The following is a 10,000-nucleotide window of genomic DNA, read 5'->3' as shown; positions in this document are numbered from 1 at the left end:
TCTCTCTCTCTCTCTCTCTCTCTCTCTCTCTCTCTCTCTCTCTCTCTCTCTCTCATGCCGTTGTCCAGATTCTTTGAGACGTAAATGAAAATAGTAATAGTAGTAGTAGTAGTAGTAGTAGTAGTAGTAGTAGTAATAATAATAATAATAATAATAATAATAATAATAATAATAATAATAATAATAATAATAATAATAATAATAATAATAATAATAAGAAGAAGAAGAAGAAGAAGAAGAAGAAGAAGAAGAAGAAGAAGAAGAAGAAGAAGAAGAAGAAGAAGAAGAAGAAGAAGAAGAAGAAGAAGAAGAAGAAGAAGAAGAAGAAGAAGAAGAAGAAGAAGAAGAAGAAGAAGAAGAAGAAGAAGAAGAAGAAGAAGAAGAAGAAGAAGAAGAAGAAGAAGAAGAAGAAGAAGAAGAAGAAGAAGAAGAAGAAGAAGAAGAAGAAGAAGAAGAAGAAGAAGAAGAAGAAGAAGAAGAAGAAGAAGAAGAAGAAGAAGAAGAAGAAGAAGAAGAAGAAGAAGAAGAAGAAGAAGAAGAAGAAGAAGAAGAAGAAGAAGAAGAAGAAGAAGAAGAAGAAGAAGAAGAAGAAGAAGAAGAAGAAGAAGAAGAAGAAGAAGAAGAAGAAGAAGAAGAAGAAGAAGAAGAAGAAGAAGAAGAAGAAGAAGAAGAAGAAGAAGAAGAAGAAGAAGAAGAAGAAGAAGAAGAAGAAGAAGAAGAAGAAGAAGAAGAAGAAGAAGAAGAAGAAGAAGAAGAAGAAGAAGAAGAAGAAGAAGAAGAAGAAGAAGAAGAAGAAGAAGAAGAAGAAGAAGAAGAAGAAGAAGAAGAAGAAGAAGAAGAAGAAGAAGAAGAAGAAGAAGAAGAAGAAGAAGAAGAAGAAGAAGAAGAAAGAAAACGCCATTATATGTTCCGATACCAAAATCCAGAATAATCAATGAACTAATCAATCAAAACAGCTGATTCTAACTATTCTATTACGTGCACCTGGCCTCACGCGGCACAGTTAGGCCCGAACAATTAGATCACTAGTGCAGAAAGTTGAGATATGAGAATTCTCCACACGCCATCGAATAATCATAATATCTTGAGTTACAATTAATTAAGCTGGATTAAGTTGCGTCAATTGACCTCTTTTTTCCTTGACGTCAAATGATAATCTCCTCCTCTTCCTCCCTTACCTACTGATTAATTAAGCTGGATTAGGATATGGTAAACTAATCTTCACATGTCTTTTTATGCTTGATTTTTTATTTTTTTATTTGACTTTTACGTATCATATTCTTCTGTCTGGTTTTACGATTAATTTGCTTTAATCAGATTAGGGAAAACGAAGTGATTATCCCTCTTTGTCTCGTTTCTCTTATCGTTTTAAATATTGCAGTTTTTTTCCCATTTATCTTCAGTTTTTTTTTTTTTCCTATATTCAATCACTTCCTTCTTTTTCATCAGTTCCCCTTCATATTTAATCAAGTTTTCTTTTTGCATCAGCTTCTCCTTCATGTCCAATGTCATTTTTTCATTAGTTTTTACCTCATATTTATTCAGTTATTTTTCCAATTGGCCTTCTATTCATATTCGACCATACAGTTTCCCTTTGATTTAACTCATCCTCCTATCTCCCTTTGCACTGATTCTCCTTTCCATCCAATTAATAATTCAGTCTATACATAAGCTGCTTTCGCAAGATCCACCGGAATATTACGAAGAAAAACCGCCGCTTATACTGAAACCAGACCTGAATGTGGTCTATGCTATTTCTCTCCTGATCTGCTAGACATTCAGGAGGTTACCTTGCTATTCTATGCGTTGGTAGAATTGCGCTAAATAGTAATGAAGTCCTGAGAATTTATTATATACCAACTGAATGTAAATGAATGAATTAATTAAACTTCTTTCAAGGGTTGGCTGTCTGTACAAATCTCCTCTAATTGTTTATGTCCACTGTATCATCCGTGACCGGTTATTAGAAGAACGTCGAGTCAATAGAAGGCTTTAAAAGAGGAGTGGATAAATTTATGGATAGAGAAGTAACGAGAGATACGAGTAGTTTTGTTTTATACAGTGACTGCCACGTCCTGAATCTTCCCTTATTTTCTTGCGTACTTACGTGAATAGGGATGTGACAGCTTAGAACAATTGCTAGGTACGTGTGTGTGTGTGTGTGTGTGTGTGTGTGTGTGTGTGTGTGTGTGTGTGTGTGTGTGTGTGTGTGTGTGTGTGTGTGTGTGTGTGTGTGTGTGTGTGTGTGTGTGTGTGTGTGTGTGGTATAACATGGTCGCTAACTTTGGAAACTACTCGTATGTAATCTAAAGCAGACAAATGTAGTTCTAAGCAATGTGTAGACAGACATCTAAGCTTAAAGCACATGATACAAGTACAAAATAGTAGTAAAGGAAATCCCGCAGTGAGGCACAACTCAAAACCCACAACCTTTTTGAATTATTCCCAAGACTGTGTAAGACCTGGAGAGAGAGAGAGAGAGAGAGAGAGAGAGAGAGAGAGAGAGAGAGAGAGAGAGAGAGAGAGAGAGAGAGAGAGAGAGAGAGAGAAACAGCCATTCAAGGAAACGCGAACATGATTCATCCGTTGCTTCACTGAATCCCCAAGACGCAAGCAGCAGCGTTGTCGGTCCAAGTGTTTCCTTGTTTACTTGTCGTTTCATCTGTTATTCCAGTCTTTGCGTGGGTTTTGTGTTCACGGCTCCGTCTGTCATGGCTCTTGCTGAGTGTTCCTTTTTGTTTCCTATTTTATTTATTTATTTATTTATTTATTTATTCATTTTATTTTTATTTCCTCATTTCTTTCTCTTTTTTTATTTATTTTTTCTTACCGCTGAAATACTTGGCAGGCGATCAGTCCCAAGACAACTCTGGCAATAAATGGAACGAACAACCTTTTGTTGATGAGTAAATTTCCTTTATAATGATCTATTTTACGTAGATGGGGAATAGCAGTCTAAATTACTTGAGAGACAAGAGGTCTCTAAAATTAACAATAATAATAATAATAATAATAATAATAATAATAATAATAATAATAATAATAATAATAATAGAGGAGGAGGAGGAGGAGGAGGAGGAGGAGGAGGGACAGTAGTACCTGGCGAGTCTTCAAAAACGCCCCATAACCAACACGCCGCGTCCCACACCTCTATCTCTACCAGGCATAAAACTTTAATATAAACGCCCTTCCTCTTCGTCCCGCCTCCTCCACTCCCGCCCCGCTCACAACACTCCTCCCAAACACTCCACACGCCCCTCCCCGCCCCTCACCCGCCGCCGGTCCCCGCCCGCCCTGCGCCCCCTGCTCATAATGACTTTTCTCTTACCTGTCTCAAAAGAGCTGAATTACGAGACCATAAAATTTTAGAAACTTATTTTTCTTTGACTCAAGAGAGGAAGAGAAGAGGCGGAAGGTGGACGGGAAAGAGAGGCGGGCTGGAGAAAGGAGGCTGCCTTTTTGTATTTACTTCACTTCTTCTCTTTGCCTCTACCTACCTCCCTCCCTCCCTCCCTCCACACAAATAAGTCTCTCTCTCTCTCTCTCTCTCTCTCTCTCTCTCTCTCTCTCTCTCTCTCTCTCTCTCTCTCTCTCTCTCTCTCTCTCTCTCTCTCTCTCTCTCTCTCTCTCTCTCTCTCTCTCTCTCTCTCTCTCTCTCTCTCTCTCTCTCTCTCTCTCTCTCTCTCTCTCTCTCTCTCTCTCTCTCTCTCTCTCTCTCTCTCTCTCTCTCTCTCTCTCTCTCTCTCTCTCTCTCTCTCTCTCTCTCTCTCTCTCTCTCTCTCTCTCTCTCTCTCTCTCTCTCTCTCTCTCTCTCTCTCTCTCTCTCTCTCTCTCTCTCTCTCTCTCTCTCTCTCTCTCTCTCTCTCTCTCTCTCTCTCTCTCTCTCTCTCTCTCTCTCTCTCTCTCTCTCTCTCTCTCTCTCTCTCTCTCTCTCTCTCTCTCTCTCTCTCTCTCTCTCTCTCTCTCTCTCTCTCTCTCTCTCTCTCTCTCTCTCTCTCTCTCTCTCTCTCTCTCTCTCTCTCTCTCTCTCTCTCTCTCTCTCTCTCTCTCTCTCTCTCTCTCTCTCTATATATATATATATATATAATTACACACACACACACACAGGGTGCCCCTAAGGTCTGGACACAGGAATTTTCATTAACAACTTTTTTACCAACACAGGGAATGAAAATTTTAATCCTTACATGTATATTCCTTCCTTCCTTCATTCATTCACTCACTATTAAGAGTGTGGTGATGAGATGACTGATAGTGATGGGAGTGATGAATGGTGTAGGGCTGGTGAAGGTGATGTTGAGAGGTGATGAAAGATGATAATTGTGAAATACTGATGCTGGAATGATGATGTGAGGTATGAAGTGGTGGTGGTGATGATGATAAACGTGACAGTAGGGAAATGGAAATGAGAAATAGCTATTATATTTTCCCTTAGTAGTCTATATTTCAGTCTTTATTTCCTTCTTTTATCCCTATTTGTATAGAATTTAGGGACACCATATATATATATATATATATATATATATATATATATATATATATATATATATATATATATATATATATATATATATATATATATATAGGGTTAGTGAAGTGCTTATCCTGTTGCTTCCTCGCTTCCTTGTGTAAAGGGAAAGAAGGATAAGAGTCTCCCCAACACCCTGAAAGAGGTGAAGGAGAGGCGGGGAAGGGGTGGAAGGTGAGAGTGTATATAGAACGCGAGGAGCTACTTGGCTAAGTAAACACTAACATAGATGCACCACCCAGCATGGAAATTAAATTAATACTTTATTAAAGTTATTGAAATAATACAAGTAATCAAACAATTGTATGTACATATGCATAAAGACATATAAGCATGCATGTGCAAGTTTACGAGTGCGCGCTCGCGCGCGCGCGCGTGCACACACACAGACACACACACACACACACACACACACACACACACACACACACACACACACACACACACACACACACACACACACACACACACACACACACACTGCATGGTTGATTTGCAGCAGGGCCTGAGGGGAGGCAGTGATGCGTCTACAAGACCGAACTGTTTCTGGTAAGATTCACCCCCTGGAGCTGCAGCGTTACAAATTCCACCAGGAGCGTGGGGCGACCAGGTAAAGCAGAGGTACCCGGCGCGGGGTTCAGGAAGTACACCAGGCCGAGCAAAACACACAAACACATCAACACGCAATCATTTACGAGAATCCAAACACAAATCATGACAAAATGACAACGACGAAGGGAAATTCATGGAAACACGGGAACAAATGTCGAGAAAGTTTCCAATTCCTGCAAAACAACAGTAAAAAATAAAATAAATAAATAAATAAATAAATAAATAAAATAAAAACATTTCCATCAATTTTCAACGCGGAGACGAAGCAGATAATTTACATACGAAGACAAGAGAAAGGAAAGGTATAAAAAAAAAAAGAAAAGTGACAGCGACAGTGTATTTCCCTCTTTATTTGTGCAGTCGCTTCTCCCTTTGTGCTTAACCTCCCCTACCCGCCTCCCTCTCTCTCTCTCTCTCTCTCTCTCTCTCTCTCTCTCTCTCTCTCTCTCTCTCTCTATTCTATCCTTCTGAAAATTGCTTTGAAAAATTCCCAACACATTTTCACGGTTTTATTGCGAAAGCGACGCTCATCCTTACGCCACCGACCCGACAACGAGCGGGAAGGGAGGGGAAGGGAGGGGAAGGGAGGGGGAGGGAGGGGGGAGGGCTGGGAGAGTAGAGAAAAAGTGGGAAGGGGGTGCATAGGGTGAACGAGATCAGGTTTGATGTGACAGGTTTGTGCGGAAACGAAGACAAATGACGAATATCTAAAAACTCTCTCTCTCTCTCTCTCTCTCTCTCTCTCTCTCTCTCTCTCTCTCTCTCTCTCTCTCTCTCTCTCTCTCAATACTGAAAGAGAGCAAAAGTGAAGGCATGGAATAATACAAGAATAACAAGAAGAAAAATGAAACCGGAAGGAGAACATAACAGGACAGAACAGAATAGGAGGAGGACGACGAAAAATGAAAAAGGAGATACGAAATTAAATTAGATTACAACTGTGTGTGTATGTGTGTGTGTGCGTGTGCGTGAGAGAGAGAGAGAGAGAGAGAGAGAGAGAGAGAGAGAGAGAGAGAGAGAGAGAGAGAGAGAGAGAGAGAGAGAGAGAGAGAGAGAGAGAGAGAGAGAGAGAGAGAGAGAGAGAGAGAGAGAGAGAGAGAGAATTCTGCATCCCAAATTCTCAATGCAAAGAGGAAGGTCATAAAAAACAGGCACAACAAAATATGCGTGACGAAATGCAGTCAGCGAACGGAGAGAAACGCAACAAAGAATACGCAACGAGAGGAGGGAGGAGAATGCATTTCACACCGGGAACAAGAGAAGAAAAGAACGAATACTGATACAAAATAAGAAGAAAGAATACGAAATATATACGAGAAAAAAAAAAAAACAGAGAATCTTGGATAGAAAATACGAGTGAAATTTACAGTAGTAGTAGTAGTAGTAGTAGTAGTAGTAGTAGTAGTAGTAGTGCTTTCATTTTCTTACCATTTTCCTTGCTCTTCTTTTATTTTGATGTTGTTGTTCTTATGGCCACATCACCACCAACAACCACCACCACCACCACCACCACCATCACCATCACCACCACCACCACCACCACCACTCTTGGCGCCGCGGGGAGAGCAGCATCAGAAGCAGCAGCGAGGGAGGGGAGGAGAGAAACAGAGCCACCTCGAGGGAAATATATCTAAGTACGATATAGAAACACTTGACGGTGTAAACGAGATGAATAACATAACGTCTTCAAGGAGGAGGAGGAGGAGGAGGAGGAGGAGGAAGCAAAGAACACCAAGGAAGAGGAAGATGAAAAGCAAAAAAAACAAATTCAAACAAAAGAGCACAATGATAGAGTATATAGCCAAGCAGCAGCAGACCTTTTGGCCATTACCAAACTCTTTATGAAAGGAAAAGAAGGAAGATGAAGTACATAGAGTTACTAAGAATATAAAGCTGAAGAATCTCGCTGCAAGATGAAGAAGAGGAGGAAACAGCGGGGATGGAAGATGGAGAGAATGACAGACGAGTATGGACGAGGAGAAAAAGAAACAATACAGAAGGAAATAAGAAAAAAGAAGAAAAGTTAAACACAGAACACAAAATGAACTCATAACTCGAATTCATACATACCTTTAGTAAACGACAACATCCCGGAGATCTTCACCAACAGTATAATGGAGGGGTAGGAAGTGAGAAGGCTCCCCTCCGCCCCTCCCACCGAGACACTGCGGAAGAAAAAGGAGAACACAAGTGAAACATTCCATGCTACATATGGAAAATGATACGCCTTCACTCCACGCTTGATAAGACCATAAAGAGATGAGAAGCTTGATATGAGCACTGGAAAACAAGAATACAGTGATAAATGTATAAAAGGGAGAGAGTATGATACAACAGAACATCGATTTTAACGCTTTCAATGCCGCAAAAGCAATGTAAGAAATATTCATAAGCTTCTACAAGAAAAAAAAGGTAGAAAAGTGATAAATGTGTAAAGGAAGGTAATAAAATACAATAGAACATCGATTTAACCTTTTCAATGCCATAAGCAACAATTTACGTCACTAAAAAAAACGATGTAAGGAATATTTATAAAACATCTACAAAAAAGGATGATAGACAAGAATAAATTTTGCAATATCTGGCCAGTACAATGTTTGGACGCAGATGTAGGGCGAAGAAAGATATCGCAGAGTGGTTAGTAATTAAGGAAAGATGTGCCGAACAGCAATGAAAGCGTAACACGAGTCAGGGTCCACGAGAGTTCGCTAAAAGTCAGTCCATTTCGCACTAAATCGAAATATTTATTTTAATGGGAGGGTATTTGTGGTAGGGAAAAAAATGCGCGCCAATTTCAAATAGCTTAAAATCCAAATTATTCTCGTTCAATCGATTTTTAGTCCTTCTTTTAAGTCCCGTTTTAAATCGATTCGCGTCATACTGACATTCTACTGTAAAGGAAGGAGAGAGAGTCAGACGCAAAAACAAGAGGAAAGGAGAAAAGGAGACGATGAAAGAAAGGAGACGAGAGGAAAGAAAGGAGGGAAGGGCAAGAGAGAGGGAAGAGGAGGGAAGGGGAAGGGAGGCGGAGAGGAGGGGAGGCGGAGGGGAAGGGAGAGGAGAAAAAATTACTTCCCAGTGGTGAGGGGCTGCATAACATGAGAGACAAAGACGACGATAAGGAGGAGGAGAATGAAGAAGAGGTAAACTTCCTTGAAATCTGCCGCACAGGTCACATAATACACCACCATTGCTGTCATTATTATCGTATTTCACTTGTTATCTTATGTGGAAGCCAGGCGAGGGCATGGCGAGAAAATCAAGTAGAGGAAGACATGACAACAGATACGGGATAAGGAAGACGAAGAGCCACTGAAGGACACTCCAAGGACAATACGAAGGGATAGATAAAAGTTATGTGTATACTCTCAGGAAAGGAAATGACGCAAAGAAAGTAAAAACAAAAATAAAAAAGTCTGAGATACGTAAGTTGAACAAGGATATTATGTAAAAAGAATGAGGTAGTGATAAGAAAGGAACATAAGTAACTGCAACTCTGAAGGAAAATACGGAAGAAGGAAAAAAAATAGCTGCAACTCTGAAGGAAGATACGGAAGAAGAAAAAAAAAAGTCAAAGATGCTGTACACGAATACAGACGAAGATGGGGATGAAAAAAAAAAAAGAATAGTAAAAACAATTATGTAAAAAGGAAGAAATAAAGACACCAAAAGCACACTAGTCATTCCAACAGTGAAGGGAGATATAGAGGAGAAAAAGCCAAAATTATTACTCATGACGTAAAAACAAATATATACACGAAAATAAGAAAGAGCATTGAAGCAAAAGATAAAAAGCAGTAACAAAAAATTATGCAGAAAGGATGACATAAAGATAACAAAGACACAAAACGTAACTCCAACACTGAAGACAGATACAAAGAAAAATATATAGACACCCCACAAAAAAAAAAAGAAAAAGAAAGGAGAACAAGAACAAAAGGTCAAGAATGCTGAAGGTAAGAGGCAAGGGAGAGGACACAAAAGGAGAGGTACTAAGAGGAGGGACAGTGACTACCTTTAAGGAAGATGAAATTGGCCAATCTAAGCAAGAGTAAGAGGTAAAGAGGAGAAAGCTCATGGTCTACGCTTTGTGTCCGGAGAGAGAGAGAGAGAGACTAACTCCGTCTCCCTCCCTCCCATCTTCCCTGCCCTTCCTCCCTCCCTCCCTCTCTCCAGCTAACAATGCTTCGCCTCCTCTCGGAAAGTCGACAACAAAAACAAGCAAAGAGGAGGAAAAACTTAAAGAAAACTGAAAACACGAAGCCCTTACAGACGTTTTCAAAGACCGCGATGTGTAGGGACGCCTGATTGGAGGATCGAGGAAGTCTGGAATATAGGGTTAATGGGGGGGGGGGAGGAGGATGTGGTGGCGGTGGTGGTGGGAAAGAAATGCGATATTGAAAAGGAGAAGGAAAACACGAGAAGAATTAGAAAATCAGGAGGAGGAGGTGGAGGAGGCGGAGGACAGGGAGGAACAAGAGGAAGAGGGCGCTGAGGGTGGACGATGAGGGAGAGGAAAGCGGCGATAATGAAAGAAGTTTGGGCGATGATCTCGGTAAGACAATGTGAGGCAAAAAGTTAAAGTAGGATAAAGTTGTAATCTGGGGCCATGGAAGAGACACGACGGGAGCTCAGGGTTGGCGGAGACAAAACACACACACACACACACACACACACACACACACACACACACACACACACAGATAGATGGATGGATAGATGTAAACCACAAACATGCACGTTGAATATATTACTAAAATCACAGAGAGGTCCAAACATAAATACAGTAAAAATCAATTAAAAGATCAGAAAAGACAAAAGAAAAAAAAAAGTAAAGAAAACCCAGTAAAACAGATGAAT

The 10,000-nt window shown here is 40.2% G+C and overlaps 1 long non-coding RNA gene across 1 annotated transcript in view; it reads right to left on the bottom strand.

The window, feature by feature from the left end:
- The window catches only part of LOC135105450 (uncharacterized), a 147,559-nt gene that overhangs the window by 129,640 nt on the left and 7,919 nt on the right, over positions 1-10,000 (bottom strand). Inside the window, exon 2 of the long non-coding RNA XR_010270851.1 lies at positions 7,211-7,305. This is a non-coding gene — a long non-coding RNA (uncharacterized LOC135105450). The remainder of the gene's footprint in view (positions 1-7,210; positions 7,306-10,000) is intronic.

The sequence above is a fragment of the Scylla paramamosain genome, chromosome 12, assembly GCF_035594125.1.
Source record: "Scylla paramamosain isolate STU-SP2022 chromosome 12, ASM3559412v1, whole genome shotgun sequence".
Taxonomy (NCBI): Eukaryota; Metazoa; Arthropoda; class Malacostraca; order Decapoda; family Portunidae; genus Scylla; species Scylla paramamosain.
The sequence above is the reverse complement of the archived record's forward strand: the minus strand, read 5'-3'. Positions and strand labels throughout refer to the sequence as shown.